The sequence below is a fragment of the Kogia breviceps genome, chromosome 15 (genome assembly GCF_026419965.1).
Source record: "Kogia breviceps isolate mKogBre1 chromosome 15, mKogBre1 haplotype 1, whole genome shotgun sequence".
In the NCBI taxonomy this organism is placed as follows: domain Eukaryota; kingdom Metazoa; phylum Chordata; class Mammalia; order Artiodactyla; family Physeteridae; genus Kogia; species Kogia breviceps.
This window is the reverse complement of record NC_081324.1, coordinates 41,914,750-41,931,364: the sequence shown is the minus strand read 5'-3', so window position 1 is coordinate 41,931,364 and position 16,615 is coordinate 41,914,750. Positions and strand designations below refer to the sequence as shown.

Sequence of the window (16,615 nt, the reverse complement as noted above, 5' to 3'; positions counted from 1 at the left end):
GATTTCTATGAAGGCTTTTCTCTCCTTATATAAAAGAGAAACCTTCAATTGAAAAAAATAACCAACTGGTGGAGTTAAAGAGATGCTGCATGTGCTTCGACGGTCCTGATGCTCTCCACAATCTGCCATTTTCTCAGTGCTAATAAAGCACTTATGTAGAAATCCCTTCTACAGAACTTTATCATCGACCTGACTCAACTGTATTATTTGTCCTAGCACTACTTAGCTCCAAATCAATTTTTTCTTGGAATCATTAATCACATTATATTTTCTTATACTTTTACTCTGAAAAACAGGTACCTGTATTGACCATGAATATGTTATATAAGTGGATAAATATGCTATGTGTACATGTGTGAATGAAATAATATAAAGTCCCACCTTGTATCTTCGAAAAGATTTTTTAGTAAGTATTATATCACATTGTTCTCTGTGGTGTTATTCTGGGCATGTCACTATATGTTATATAAGTGGACAAAATCCCTTATTTGGGGGTACTTTCTTGGTGTTCAGAACCCACTTATAGGGAGACCTGCTGAGACACCCCACTTTCATCAGATCTTTTCTACCCCACCTCATGTTCATTGGGGCCCAAGGATCTCAGAGTCTTCTTAGGCACAGGGAGAAGAGACCCTTAGAACAGGCTCTTCAAGTCTCACACTCATTTCTGAAACAATATTTCTCCTGCCACGGAGGTGAAGAGGGAAAATGATTCCGTTTTCTTTATCTAGGCTCTTTCCTCTCTAGCCTCTTTGAAATTAAGGGTCCTGGGCAACCTTCACTGCTGAAGTTCTCAGAACATTTTTAAACAATGAGGAGATGTCCTTTAAAAGATCTAAAATTATGGTACATTTGAATAATTTCATTTCACAATTAAAGCCCATAATGAAATACTGTGGTTGGTCCTGTCAATATCCTTCCATGACCCCATTCAAAGATTATACGGAAAGCCTACACGAAGACTCTTGAACTTGAGGCCTGAGCTAAATGCTCCTATGGTTCTTGCTCTAATGAAAGGGTCTGTTTCTGTAAGTGTTTGAAATGCTAAATCAACTTTAAATAGATGTTCATAAATGGTGATAAAATCAGGGATGCGTTCTTCTAGGCTGTCTATTCATCAAAGTCCTAACATTCTTCATACAACATGTAAAAGCAGGTGCAAATAAAATATAGAAGGGACAGAAACTGCAAAACATTTTGATTCAGATATTTGAAACACCCTTTGACTAACACTATAATTAATGATATAAAATGCTATCATCATTCATAAATGTCTATTTCCTTGACCCACTTTTCAAATCTAAACACTTCTCTGTTTCTAAGACAGAAATCGGACTTTGAATATACAGTACAGAACATTTCTAGAACACTAGTGAGGATAATATGCACTTGAAAAATGCATTCTTAGAAATATCTTTATATTTGGGAAAGATAGAGAGTATTTCCTTAGAATTGGTTTATCAACACAGAAATGCTGCATCTTGTGAGTAATACAAAACAAAACATCACATGAATGGATATTAGTCTTGCTCCTTCTGAATTAAACACTAAAACAAACAAACAAAAAACAACTGCCATGGGACAAGCCACATATATGGCCTGTCACAGAAATAAACATCCAAAGGAAGGCCTAGAACATAGCCGTATTGAATCTTATAAACCAATGATCTCACACTATTTATCGTGTAAATAACTGTGAGGCATCTCTTTCTTAGAAATGTTATTTTCTATGAATCCAGACTTGTTTTCTTAGATTTATATAATAGTTTTCATCGGGGTTTGCATCCATTATTTTAGACAGGAGCTAAAATAGATTTTACAGTAATTTTTTGACAATGGGATCCACTGGTATAAAAAGGTTAAATGAATTGCCATTGTTACACAATAGAGGGCAAAGCAAAGAACTGGAACTTGAACCTGGATCTCTCAAATCCTGGTCTGTTTCTATACATTGAAGGGACCATGGTGGGTTCGTCCAACAGACAGATTAGACAAATGCGTAGGGTCCAAGGAAAGCAGGAATATCAAAATAGATTTTTTTTTTAATTTGGTATTTCAAAAAAAAAAACCCCAAAGTATCAAAGTGTTACCAAAGTCAGGACTTGGGAACTTCTTTTTCTGCTATCACTGTTATTTTTTATTATAGTAAGTATTATAGCTACAAAGCTCTATATGATACACATATTAAGTTTTTAAAATTATTTTTTCTATTCTTTTCCCATTTAGGTTATTTCAGAATATTGAGCAGAGTTCCCTGTGTTATACAGTGGGTCCTTGTTGGTTATCTATTTTAAATATTCCTTAAACTTGAGTTGTGGCTGAAGATTTGTTGTTGTTGCTATTTTTCAACTTTGAATTAGCTCTTATTGAGGGGTGGAAATGCTGTAGCACAAGACAATTTTTTCATTGCTTATCATTTCTAAAGACCTTAATTCAACTGTGTATTAGATAACATTGATACTGTTTTCAATGAAAATATTACATTCTAAGTCTGTTAAGACTGGAATTCATCAGTAATGCAGAAATAATAGATTGCATTACCATCCTAAATTAGAAGTAGAAATCACCTCTCCAATTAACTAATATGGTAATATTTCTACATAAAAATAATTGAACTGCAGCATCTTTTGATTGACTAAGCAAAATCAGCATCTAGAGCAAAGATAGTATGATATTAGTGATCTAATGATAAACCTATTCACCTGAAGAGGGTATCATGATTAAATCCCATAAGGAGCACTGCTATTGATCTTGCACTTGTAGGTTAAAAAAAAAATTTTTTTAAATAATGGGAATATATTTCTGAAAAGTTTGCTGACAAATATTATAGTTGAAAGGAGGATGAGCATTTTTACCTTGCCATGTCCCTGTCTTCTGAAGGAAGAAGAAACGGTACCTTTTTAAACACTACAGTTATAAAACCAAATTCTGGCAGTTCTCAAGTGCCTCTCACCTTCCCCTCAACAGCTTGGTTAAGGTAAAACTGTAACTTATTCAAAAGAACTGATATTAAAAAAATCAATCGCAGTCAAGTTAGTTTGCAAATCTCATCTTATAAATTTGATAATATATATAATTCCTAAAATTTTCTTACATTTACTTTTGAATAGCACAGTTTTATCTCCAGAAATGTCTCCTTTCTTACTTGGATCTGAACATATGAAGCAACATAAAATTAGAAAAATGTTTTAAAATTAATTAACCAAAATAATTTAATAACAAATTGTTCCTTTGCTGTACATTTCCAGACTGTGTGTCACAATTACATGATGCAAGTGTATCTTACTAACTTGAGTCATTAGGTTTTATAAATTAAGAGCAAAATTGATAACAAAAATTTTGAAACAGGACTGTTTGTCCTGTCCCACTTCCTCAGTCCCAAGCATTCTTCCCCTCTAATTTTAACAGTGTTTAATTTCTGAACATTTTCAATAGAAAGGCCCTCAAAATTGACTCAGCTTGTCCATCAACCTGCAGTTCTCTGGCTCCTGAAATGGTAGAAAATTGACAATTCTCTAGATTAGGATTCTTATTAACTGTATGACAACTATTACTTGCTTTGGCTGTTTTACATAAAAGGAAATGCTTCCTAAAAGAGTACACATGTGTTTGTCTCCCATTGATTGAGTGCTTAATAATAATTATGCCAAGTAAGAATTTTATATGGATTTTATCATTTAATCCTCACATCAGTCCCAGAATAGATTACTATCATCACCATTATAATCTCTGTTTAACAGATGAGGAAACTAAGCTTCAGAGAGGTTGTATAATTTGTCAAACAAGGAGAAGAGACAGGACTCATGTGATAATCTGTTTTCAGAGCCTATCTTTTATTCACTTTTAATCACCATATTTTATAGCCTCTCCTGTTCATCTGTATTAAAAATGAAAGAGACTGTCTCATCCATAAAAAGCGGGAATATTAACCTTACAGCATAGGTTAATTACACTAAAATGTTTATAATGTTCCCTGGTATGAGATTCTTTGTAAGTATAAAATGCTCTGACTGGTTTGAGGTGACCCTTTTGAGTACAAGGCCAGTCAAGGGCCCTGTACCTTGTCTCAGGTTACAGAGTTCCACAAGAAGTACATCAGACTGTGCAGTTACAATACAGAGCTCCACCTGGAGGAAATTAAATGACTATCTGTCCTGTTCCAGCAGAACTGACTGCTAAAGTAATGGCTTTGATGATGGCCATTCTGACTGGTGTGAAGTGATACCTCATTGTAGTTTTGATTTGCATTTCTCTGATGATTAGTGACGTTGAACATCTTTTCATGTGTTTGTTGGTCATCTGTATGTCTTCTTTGGAGAAATGTCTATTTAGGTCTTCCTCCCATTTTTTGACTGGGTTGTTCGTTTTTTTGATATTGAGCTGCATGAGCTCCTTGTATATTTTGGAAATTAATCCTTTGGCAGTTGCTTCACTTGCAAATATTTTCTCCCAATCTGACGGTTGTCTAATGCTGGAGAAGGTGTGGAGAAAAGGGAACCCTCGTGCAACATTGGTGGGACTGTAAATTGATACAGCCACTATGGAAAAGAGTAGGGGGGTTCCTAAAAAACTAAAAATAGAACTACCATATGACCCAGCAATCCCTCTACTGGGCATATACCCTGAGAAAACCATAATTCAAAAAGATACATGCACCCCAATGTTCATAGCAGCTCTATTAACAATAGGCAGGACATGGAAACAACCTAAATGTCCATCAACAGAGGAATGGATAAAGAAGATGTGGTACATATATACAATGGACTATTACTCAGCCATAAAAAGGAATGAAACTGAGTCATTTGTAGAGACGTGGATGGACCTAGAGACTGTCATACAGAGTAAAGTATGTCAGAAAGAGAAAAACCAATATCGTATATTAACACATATATGTGGAATCTAGAAAAATGGTATAGATGATCCCATTTGCAAAGCAGAAATAGAGACACAGATGTAGAGAACAAATGTATGGATACCAAGGGGGAAGGGGGAGTGGGATGAATTGGGAGATTGGGATTGACATACATACACTGCTATGTATAAAATAGATAACTAATGAGAACCACCTACTGTACCTACTGTACACCTACTGTATAGTGACCTGAATGGGAAGAAAATCCAAAAGGGAGGGGATGTATGTATTTGTATGGCTGATTCACTTTGCTATACAGTAGAAATTAACACAACATTGTAAAGCAACTATACTCCAATAAAAATTAATTTTAAAAACTGAATAAAGTAATGGCTTTACAATAATACTGTAACAACGAGGAACTAAATGCAGAGGACTTCCATTTTTAATAGAATATATAAGGAGTGTAAGTAGACTATTTCTAAAGGAATAAGACTTCTAATTGTTCAAAGAAATTCACCAGTAGAGAAGTTATTGTTGCTTTAAGATTTGAACCTAACACATGAGCTGAAATAGAGACATCACATGACATGGGTAAATCATGAGCATTAGCAAAACAGAAAAAGCTAAAATCAAAAGATTTATCGGGCTTCCCTGGTGGCGCAGTGGTTGAGAATCCGTCTGCCGATGCAGGGGACACGGGTTCGTGCCCCGGTCCGGGAAGATCCCACATGCCGCGGAGCGGCTGGGCCCGTGAGCCATGGCCGCTGAGCCTGTGCGTCCGGAGCCTGTGCTCCGCAATGGGAGAGGCCGCAACAGTGAGAGGCCCGCGTACCACAAAAAAAAAAAAAAAGATTTATCAACCAAAATCACACCATTTTGTCCTAAGTTCCCTAAGGTCTTAGCAAAAGGAAAAATCATAATTAATGTTACTAAATATTAGTAATTTGGAAAAGTAGCAGTCAAGTGCTGAATTTCATTATAAGTAACATTCCTCCACAGCTTGATGCCTTTGTCTATAGTGTGCTCCGTTTCAGACACCAAGCTTTAGAGCAAAATAAAGTTGGTCTAATCACACTATTTTTAAAATTACCTTTTCCACCTTTGCTCTATAAAATGAATTTAGAAAATAGAAATAACACCTTTAGTTCACTGGAATAATAACATTAAAACTTTTTTTTTTTTTTTTTTGCCAAATATCATGCAGTACACTCATGGAAGAATTTGACTTCAGGGCCAAATTTTTAACATTTTCTCTTGTGAAACGCTTGAAATTATGAATAAAGAAATAGTCTCCTAATGAAATTTGTTTATCGCTATTGTGATATTTAATATTTAATACTGTGATATTCTATCACAAACCACCTGCAATGTACCTAACTGGATAATGAAGCTGTAGAAAATTTATTTTTAAAACTAATAAAATTAAAATGTAATTGAACAGAACCCATAAATCCAAATGCTATTAAAGACCTCAAATGTCCTGATTCACAAAGACACCATAGTCCAGAGAGACCCCTATCTAAGGAAGGGAAGTCTTGTTTATGGGCACTATCTCCAGTTCAACAAGGGCCACTCTGTCTTTAGCTGGTTTCTACGTTGTATATTTTTGAATACATCTGAAGAGAGGGAATTAGGAAAAAAAATACATATATATATATATATATATATATATATACACACACACACATATATCATAATACATATAAAGCTTTACAAACACTATAACATTTGGCCCAGATATTTTTATAGATGTGTTACAAAACTGAAAAGTCCAACCAATGGTTTTCTCTTATATTTATATGGATTCTCTTTTACCCATTTCATGCATGAGAAAAGGTAAGCAGCGAAAATCATTATACTTCCACAGAGGAATTTATTAATCTGGGGAGTTGCACATGGAAACAGTCTTACACAGATGAAGACATTTTTCATCTAAACATTTATTTACTGAACAAATATCTATTAAGTGCATAGGCACTATAATTATCTCTGAATACTGCGAGATATGGTTCTACACCACTAATGTGCTCAGCTATAGCAAATTATTGGAATCACCTGTTGGTAATTGTTTGGTTAATTTTGAAGAGATTCCGAAAAATGCTTTGATCAGGACTCAGCATAAATACTCTTAGGTTAAAAAGTGTATTCATAGCAATAATCAATTAAACAAAAAGCCAGACATTTGGCCTGCCTAATCAAATTTGCATTTACTCTGGCCCTCAACAATCTTTGCTTCCAAACCCTAACTACTATTTCAGAAAGACTTCCTGTTTAATTGTATCTGTTTGACATCTAAACATCTGATAAATAACCAAATGAATTCCTGTACCTTAACAATATCTCCAATAATGAAACTAGGATGCTACCAGATTTGCACTTCAGCTCCAAATGTGCCACTGCCCCCCTGGTGGCAGATTCTCACATTTTGGTTGGGTTCCTAACAATCCCGAAGTATTGCTTGTTTTGTTGCACTCTGGTACTGTTATCACCTACTCCAACATGCTATTTTCAGTTCCTATCACTGTCTACTATCTCCCTTCATTCTTCTCTGAGTACTTTCTGTATATTCAATCATCACACCCATTCATCATCTCCTCTTGTCTTTTTCATTTAGTTAAGGGGGGAGGGGGTGGTCTAGCCCAGTCTGAAATATCTTGGGTTGCTTTTTAAAGAGTATTAAGGTTCCTAGATAAAATACAGCACACACAATTCAATGTGAATTCCAGATAAACATGTGATATTGGGAATAACTTATATTAAAAATTATCATTTATCTGAAATTCAAATATAACCGGGCATCCTGTATTTGTTAAATCTGACAACCTTATATGGTACATTTATCTAAGATGAATGAAAATATGGGTTAGAGCCCAAAGATAATCTTAAATTTGGAACAAATTGTTATGTCAGGAAGATCTAAGAATATACCAAGAGCAGAAGTGAGAAGCAGGGTAGGTGGAAGTGATTATCGGGCATCTGCAGTCAATCTGAAATCACAGTGCCCATTGAAAGCAATATTTTCCAACTTTTTAGACCAACAGCACAGGTAGAAATATATTTCATATCATAAGCCAGCACATATACACATTTCAACAATAAAACAGACCATTTCTATTTTCTTCTATTTCATTTTTTAAAGTTATCACAACCCACTAAATTGGCTTGAAAACTCACTAATGGGTTGTGATACGTAATGTGAAAAACACTGGTCTAAAGCAGAGGTATGCAGCCTGTCAGTCCAAAGATATTTGCTGTGGTGTTGAGAGAAGATGGTAGTTATGTGGTCAAGTTTAAAATGATGGCTGCAAGTTCAAAGGAGGTCTAAAGCAGGCAGGACTATTTTTAAACAGTTCGGGTCAAATTTTAGACAGCTAAAAGCAAGGTGGAAATCTGAGGCAAATGCATCAAATGAAGAGCAAGAGGAATAAAAAGTGAAGGAGGTGAGTCTGTATCCTCCAGGGATAGGGTAATGGTACAAGTGTGAGGCAAGAGGCAAAGACAATGAACCTGGGCCAAGGCACAGAAATCTGCTACATGATGAAAAGAAACTAGAGGAGGAACACAGAGAGAGGTAACAGCATTCCAGGGCAACATCGTATGAACTGGGCACCACATTACCATGCATTAGTACATCGAGGTGTAGGCAAACAAGTAATTTAAGTTAATTGCAGCTAAATCCTTTTTATTAGCAATAGTTTTTGCTCCACTGATAACACTTCAAATTTAGCTATATTGCTTTGCAGGAAATAACTTTTTTTTCTATCGTTTTATCTTCATTATAATGATGAAGATCTTTAACTTGGAGTTGTATTTTACAATTATTAAAATGGTCATCAACTGAGCAAATGTGACAATATCAAAAAGAGAGAGAGTCCAATAATCTGGAGGGATGTCTCCAAAGTTGTGGGTAATGTTGTGTCTCTTTTTATGTTAGAATATCTGGCTGTTAAGGAACAGACTGTCATAACAGAGAATTCTTACGTTAGATGAAAAAATGAGCAGATGGGCACTGAAAAAGTTTTTCTTCATACGTGTTTTCTAATAGTAAAATAAAGAGAATTTTTAAACGTTGCACGTAAATAAAATGGCTCTGCAAAGCAAATATTTATACAATTACTTGCAGCATGAATAGCTACATTAAAATATACAATTACACACATGGAAGAGTGGGGAAATGACTCCTTCTCTTGATGTTTCCTGAAGAATGTATATTCTGTGATATATTAGTGTTCTTGCTGGGGCTTAGGGGAGAACAAGTTGAATCCAACCTTTCTGGTCTAGAATTCAACGGCATGTTCAAGCTCTCCTGGGCTCCTGTTGCAGCTTCCTTGGTTAAACGTTACCCTCACTAAGCCCTGCTAGGCAGTGAAAGACAGCACTTCTTTTAAAACAGGTGGCCAAGAATACTGCTGCCACAGTCACTTAAAGCAGGCAAGACTTAGCCATCTTAGGAGAAATGGAAGAAAAATGGAGAAGGTTAGGCTTCACTTCTCTAGGGAGTGCAGGGAGTCACACAACCCTCATATGTTTGTGAAAACTGCAGAATCTGTGAGATGGTAATAGTGAGATAATAGATGCAGAATTCGTTGTCTGGATTCTTCAACTGCTCCACAACTGGCAAATAAGGAAAACATTTTTCTGAGATGCCAAGTGAAGAACTAGCCACATGGTTTCCTTTACAAAACGTCTCTCAACTTGACTGTTTACTGTGCTCTACAGGTTGCAATAGGGAAGAACAAACTTGGCTCCACATTAGATCTACTCCTTTTACATTAACCTTTGTGCTCTGTTGCAGGTGGTCGGTCATCCTGGCCTTGTGCCTTTAGTAAAAGAATGTTGCCTATAGCCTGAAATATACAGGATAGCCTATTCTCAAGGTTCTGACCTTTTAAGAGTCCATTCATATAGAGATAAAAAGCTGCAGAACAAAGCATAGCATTTGTCTTGTTGGAGGTTTGCAGAAACATCATAACCTGACCTAAGTGGACCGCTACAAGAACAAAGGAATCCGACACCAAGAAGTTTGCGACAACTAACCACACCCCTCCCTCACCTTGCCTTTAAAAGTGCTTTACGGAAACCCTTCCAGGGGTTTGGGGCTTTGGGGGCACGAGCCACCTGTCTCCTTGCATGGGCTTCCAATAAACCTTTCTCTGCTCCAAACTCCAACGTTTTGGTTTTTTTGGCCTCACCATGTGTTGGGCACATGAACTTGTGTTCAGTAACAAGGTGACTTTTGAAAACGGAATAACTGCGACTTGTGTTTCTGGAACTTAGACCCCAGGGATTAAGGATAAAGCTCTGAGTACTTGGGGCAATGCCAGCTGTCTGAACCCAAAGTCTGTAATGCCCTATTGAGAAATATTGCTGTAGACTACACAAATAACTATGCAAAATAATGGATACATATAACGAACGATATCACGTTCATATGTTCTCCACTGAAGAATTAAAGCACACCAAGACAGACATTTCTTGGTCCAAATTCCAAATTCTCAAAATCTGTTTCTTTCATGATTCACCTCCTTTCCAATTGTTAGGGTTAAGGAGCAGAGAAATGCTCAAATACGGCTGTGATGTGGGAGAGGACATTCCCAGGAAAATGAAGGTAGAGGAGAGGATGAGGAGTAGAGCAGATAAACATATAAAACAGGTAAAGGCTTGTCACTTGTTACTTATGATGAACTGACTAAAATTGCAGCAGATGAAGTTAGTGAATAACACTTTCAATTCTGGAAAAGTCAGGAATGAAGACATGGGTGCATGTTATCCTTGGGCCACTGGGGATCACAGATGATACAAAGAAAGAAATAGACCTCTTGATATCTAGTTAATAGAAAAAAATCTGTTTACATCATCTGTTACCCCACAATGCCATATGTTTTTAAAAAATCACATTACCTCACTATCATAATATCATGTTTGAAGCAATTATTAAATTAAAAACTTTGCATACATTATTTTTGAGCCTCAAAGCAACCCTAAAAATAACACATACCCAAATCACACATATAGAACTTACCTAATCAGGATTTGACCCAAGTCTAGCTGACATCAAAGCTGGCACCATTTTCTTTCTATTACTTCACACCAATAGCTCATGTCCTAGTCCTATTTCCTATTATATTTTATCCCAATTAAATACATATGTAGGTATTCATACAGGTGCATATACTGTAAGAAATTCAGGAGATTTTATTTATTACATCATCACAGTACCCAGGAACCTCTGGATCTGAAGAAGATCACCCACTAGTCGGTACTAATCTTCCGTAGTTAAAAAAGCTGCATTGGCACATTTTCACCACAAGGGTGCACTGAAGTAGCAATTTAGCAGGCTGGACATGAAGAGTTAATGCTGTTTCTCCAAAAGGTTAATTCCCTTTCAAGGAATATATCTATTCACAATAATATGAAAATTATTAATGACAGGGTTTGTGACATTAGTTGATGATAAACTGGTCTGGGTGAGTTATGTCTTGACGGTCTCTATTACCAAAAAGAAAGGTTCTGAGTATACAGGATTTGCACTGTTACTCTGCTCACCTGTGATAATTCTCACTACACCTATATAAGAAATAAATCAATTTTGATGAATGGCAGAACACTATTCTTCTATTTTAAGATTGTTATTTAATAACTCTAATTCTCATGCCACTGATTTATTTTTTCCTTCTGAGATGATTTTACACATCTGACTTCTTAGTCTGAATAATATTTTTAGTTATCTAAAACAATGAGACTGTTCCTACATAAATGTAGGTTTAATATTATGTGTACCATGTTTAATAGCTGTTCAATATTTAGCAATAACCTTTATAAAACCTATTATGTATGGGGGGGATATGTAGATATGGGTGTGCATCTGATAAGAAATAAACCAATGTGTGGAAATGTAAGTGATGTGTTTATGTCCTGCCTCTAAGATGATAGCATGATTTAATGCAGCACCAAAGTTTTCCCTGAACAGCAAGGGGGAAGCACTTGTTAAATAATTTTGTTACCTTATTCATAGCCTGCAAAATTGCAGAAATCCAGGGTGCTGTTCAAGGTAAATATGAGTTGTGTAGTGCAGGGTCTTTACAGCCACGGGCTACAGCTCTGATCTTATTTCATTATCTCTATTTATAGTAACATCTTTATACTACTTAGTTGGTATCAAAAAGGCGAGGACTTCACAGAGATATAAATTTTTTTCTTCAACGAGTATCTATGGAATACTCTACCGTGAGACGGTTCTCATGGTGTTCTCATACTGTGATTATACAGTAATATGAGAAACAGACATGGTCCCCCACCATTAGGGACTATAAAATTTTTTTAACTTTGACCCTAGCTATAAATAAAGAAAAAAGAGAACAAAATTTTTCCATTTGCAGCAACATGGATGGACTTGGAGGGCATTATGCTAAGGGAAATAAGTCAGACAGAGAAAGACAAATATTGTATGATATCACTTATGTGTGGAATCTAAAAAATACAACTAACTAGTGAATATAACAAAAAAGAAGCAGACTCACAGATACAGAGAACAAACTAGTGGTTACCAGTTGCGGGGGGAGGAGCAATATAGGAGTGGAGGAGTGGGAGGTACATACTACTGGGTTTAAGACAGGCTCAAGGATGTACAATATGGGGAATATAGCCAATATTTTGGCTCATCTTGAGCCAAAGCTCAAGATATTGATGAGCCAATATCAATTCATCTTGATAACATGAGTTCTCAACTTCTATAAGATACATGCCAAAGGCTATTACTCATGATGCCACACCGGGATTCACACAAAAGTCAGGACGATGCTTTGTTACTTGGAACATCAATAGGTCTATGTATGGCATGTCACACATTTCTTTCCTATCCATTCTTGAGTTAAACCCAGCTAGACACGAGAGACAAAGACATTTACAAAATGATCATACAAAATATATAGGTCAATGCTTTAATCCAAAGAAATTAAATTCTAATTGTAAACCTTGAGTCATTGTGATAGGGAAGGGAAATGTATTCAGAGAGCACGGCGTTCCTGGTGCTAATCACAGAAATAGCTATAACCCCCTATTTCAACAGTGTCTCAGACTATAGGACTATAAGACAAGCAACACTGATGTTCACAGGATCATTTATGTTTACAACGAAATTTTAGGTGTGGTCACATCTGTTGCACTGCAGCTTAAAATCACATTATAACTTAAGTAGCCATCCATTGACAACATGGTTCAGATTACTGTAAAATTTTTAATAAAAATGGAGAGCAGTGAAAATCTGCTGACACATGAGAGTCATTTTTATGGCCTTTCTTCTTATATCGCTATTTTAAAATCCTAGATATAGGAAGTCTAATGACTACAGATCCTTTTTGTGATGATTACCATCATCATTATTATTATTTATAAGAGAGCTCTCTGGATGATAATGAAGCCAAAATCTTCTATCTCTCCGCTATGCTCATCAGCCAATCTGCTTTTTCAAGAGCAGGAGGCATTTCCCTATTTTTGAACATTTCTTGTGCCAACCTATTTGCTCACTTTGGTTACTATTTTCCTTGTGCCCCTTCCACAGTAATGGCTCCACACACACCATGAAAACTACTGTAATTCCTTCAGAGCTGGAAAAAAAATAGAAATATAGCCCCCTCATTTTATATGTGCGAAAACTGTGGCCTAAGTCAAAAAGAGGGTAAATTAATTGCTAGGAACTCTCAAATTTTAATTTAGTGTTATTTTTTTCACACCACAATGGCTGCAAATTTTGGTCATTTGCCTCATTCTAAGTTGACAAGAATTCTGGGAATTTTGACATAGCAAACTAGCCCAAAGGGTGCAAGTTAAAATATCCATTTAGCAGTAGAGACACCGAACCAATAGATATGAATAAAACAGAACAGGATAAAATGACACTAACTGAAGTTTTAAGGTTAAGAGTTGTAGAGCTGCTAGAATAAAGACTTTTCCTTTTTAACATTCAGAGTAGGGATACAGACATTCTGCCTAATATATTATTTTTCTACAGCATGTCCCTGGAAAGGAATATTCTATTCATACTGAAAGCAAATTCTTTAAAGAGATTCAGTTTTAAAATTTTTCAGAAAAGCAATTTAAAATTAACATAAGACTGAAACTTGAGTAAAAGCAAATGAAATAACTGAAATTCTCATAAACTTCATCTAGCAGGAGAGCTTCTAAACACAGGTACCCTGGCTTCTTCCATGCTTCCATTCAGCCCCGTCAAAGCTTGGAGAACAGTTACACTGTGGACTGCCAGATATAGTGACATTTATAAAATGTACATAAGAGAATGCCTAAGTTATTACTATTCCTCTCTCTCCCAACACGGAGGCATTGGGGCAAGCAGAGGAAATTACATCCATAATTATAATTAGGGCAACGATGGAACTATGTTGATTGCCCCGTCTGTCCTTCTACCTGGAACATGACTACTGATTGGATAAAGGAGAAAAAAACATTATTCAAAAGTTGACCATAAGGAAAGCACTTCATGCATATTAACTCATTTATTTTGCCACACCATGCATATCATTATCTCCCTCTAAACAGGAGGAGAAAAAAAGTAAATAATTGGCCAAAAGTGACACAGATAGGAAGTACTAGATTTGAAATTTGAAACTGAGTTTGTCTGGCTTCTAGCCTATTTTCTTTTAGCTATAGCATATGCTCTCCACTCGGAATTAAATGAACGTAATTATTGGCAGCTATGTATGTGAGTAATACATGTAAACTTACTGTATCACACCACAAGTTGCGTGTGTGTGTGTGTACATATACACATATATATGCAGACTGTTCTCTCCACTGAAAACACTGACTTTCCCTGCTAGTTCCTGGATTTCCACCAGTTACTTTTATTTTACATGTAGCAAGAAAGAGTTTTGAAACTTTATCTTTAATCGGACCATAACTGAAGAAACCTTTCTGGAAAGGCAGCTGTGCTTTAGCCTATGATGAAATGCAAGACATAAAAGACAACTAGAGAAGACTCATATATTCCCTGAAGGTAGAATTCAGACAATAGCTGAGAAAAGTTAAGGACTGAAAGACAACTTCCTGCATTCATGATTTTTTTTAACAATGTTACCACATTAATTTTGAAGTCACTTTCCAAATTGCTAAGCACACTTGCATTCAATTTGCAGTAGAAAGATATAATTAAGTTCAAATATAAGTGATATCTGAATGATTTACACTTCTTCTCCACTCTGTTAATGTAGATAATCAACCAAAAATATTGAAGGAAACACATTCAGTGCACCAGTAAAGGTTAATATATACACAGGGACAAATGAAGGGGGTAAGAAAAGACCTAAAAGACACTAGAATTCAACACTGACTAAAAAAATTACTTATGATAGCCTTTACATATTCCTAAAATGTGTCATTTTATGTGGATTTTTAAAAAGAGCTCATGAGTAACAGAATATACACCCTCCAATTTTTTCTCTAGTCAAATCAGATTGCAATAAAATTTAAGTTGTGTAACGACTAGATATTTCAAGGAATGATATACTGCAGATAGGTAAAAACAAATAGCATTCAAAAGTTAATCCAATATTAAAGGACCACCATTTCCTGCAGAGTGAAAACATAGAAAGATTTGCAAAAAAGGCAAAGTAAATAAAATGACCGCTAAATCTATTGGTAATATTATTAAGACAAAATGACACGTTGTAATGATTAGTTGTATAAGTATGGTTTCTTGGCCATGTAGGATAAGGGAGAAAAAGGAAGTCAATAATCATGCATGCTCTATGAGCTAATGTGTTAGAAGTAGGAAAAAAATATTAATCTTAATGGGAACCATTATAACTGCAATAGGTATCTAGCTAATTCTACCAGTGACTAGCCAATTCCAGCATTAGTATTGAGAACTAAATTCTGACCCAACAGTCTAGGGCCCTAATAGCACTACACCATTTCATTTCAAATTGCATTTAGTTTTATGCCCCATTAGTTGAACATTTATATTAATTTTAACATTAGATTTAAATTCATTGTGGCGTCATGTGCACAGTTTTGCTGGCAATGCAGCAGTGTTTTTTCTTTTTTTTTCTACGATCTATTATTACTCCTTAAAATGGAAATGTTTTCTAGTTAGGATTCAGTTGAGAAATACCAGAAGGCAGAAGGTGAGGCCAGAAGAAACCTTCATGATATTAGGAAACGGTGAGACTACTTTAGATGTGGAAACAAAAAATAAACTTGGGAAAGAAAAGAATCTTCAAATAGGACATTCTCCAGAGGGAATGGATGATGTTTCAGATACTATTTATACATTCAAAGTTGGTATCCAGCCCTACCCCAAAATGCAGAAAACATCTTCAAAATGTTAATGCAAAATGATATATGTTGGAAATGTGTTTACCAATTTATTGGAAGTGTTTAGCATGCATTATGGCAGTGGATCAGATTCTCTACATTGCATTTAGGAAAACACCAGGTGAGAGACTTGGGTTTATGTCATATTTCTCTTTTAATTAAAGGTCTCTAATAAGTGGATTTCAAAGATTAAATCACTTTAAATTGCTTTTGGCACCTAAACAGATTTGGCTGCCACACTATTCCTGACAGTGAAGCCACTTGTTTTTTGTTGGTTTGTTTTCATTGAATACAACTGAACTTATGTATTCCTACCTTACAAAGTCCTATCAAGTTTAGGTAGCTATTTTGTGAAAATGAATTATCATAAGAGTACACAGTTAGTGATATTAGTAGATCAATATACAGGGTTTTTTTTTCCCTATTAGT

At 35.6% G+C, this 16,615-nt stretch overlaps 1 protein-coding gene across 11 annotated transcripts in view; it reads right to left on the bottom strand.

Annotated features, from left to right (window-relative positions):
* Positions 1-16,615, bottom strand: part of NOL4 (nucleolar protein 4) — a 398,638-nt gene that overhangs the window by 284,028 nt on the left and 97,995 nt on the right. The window lies entirely within an intron of this gene.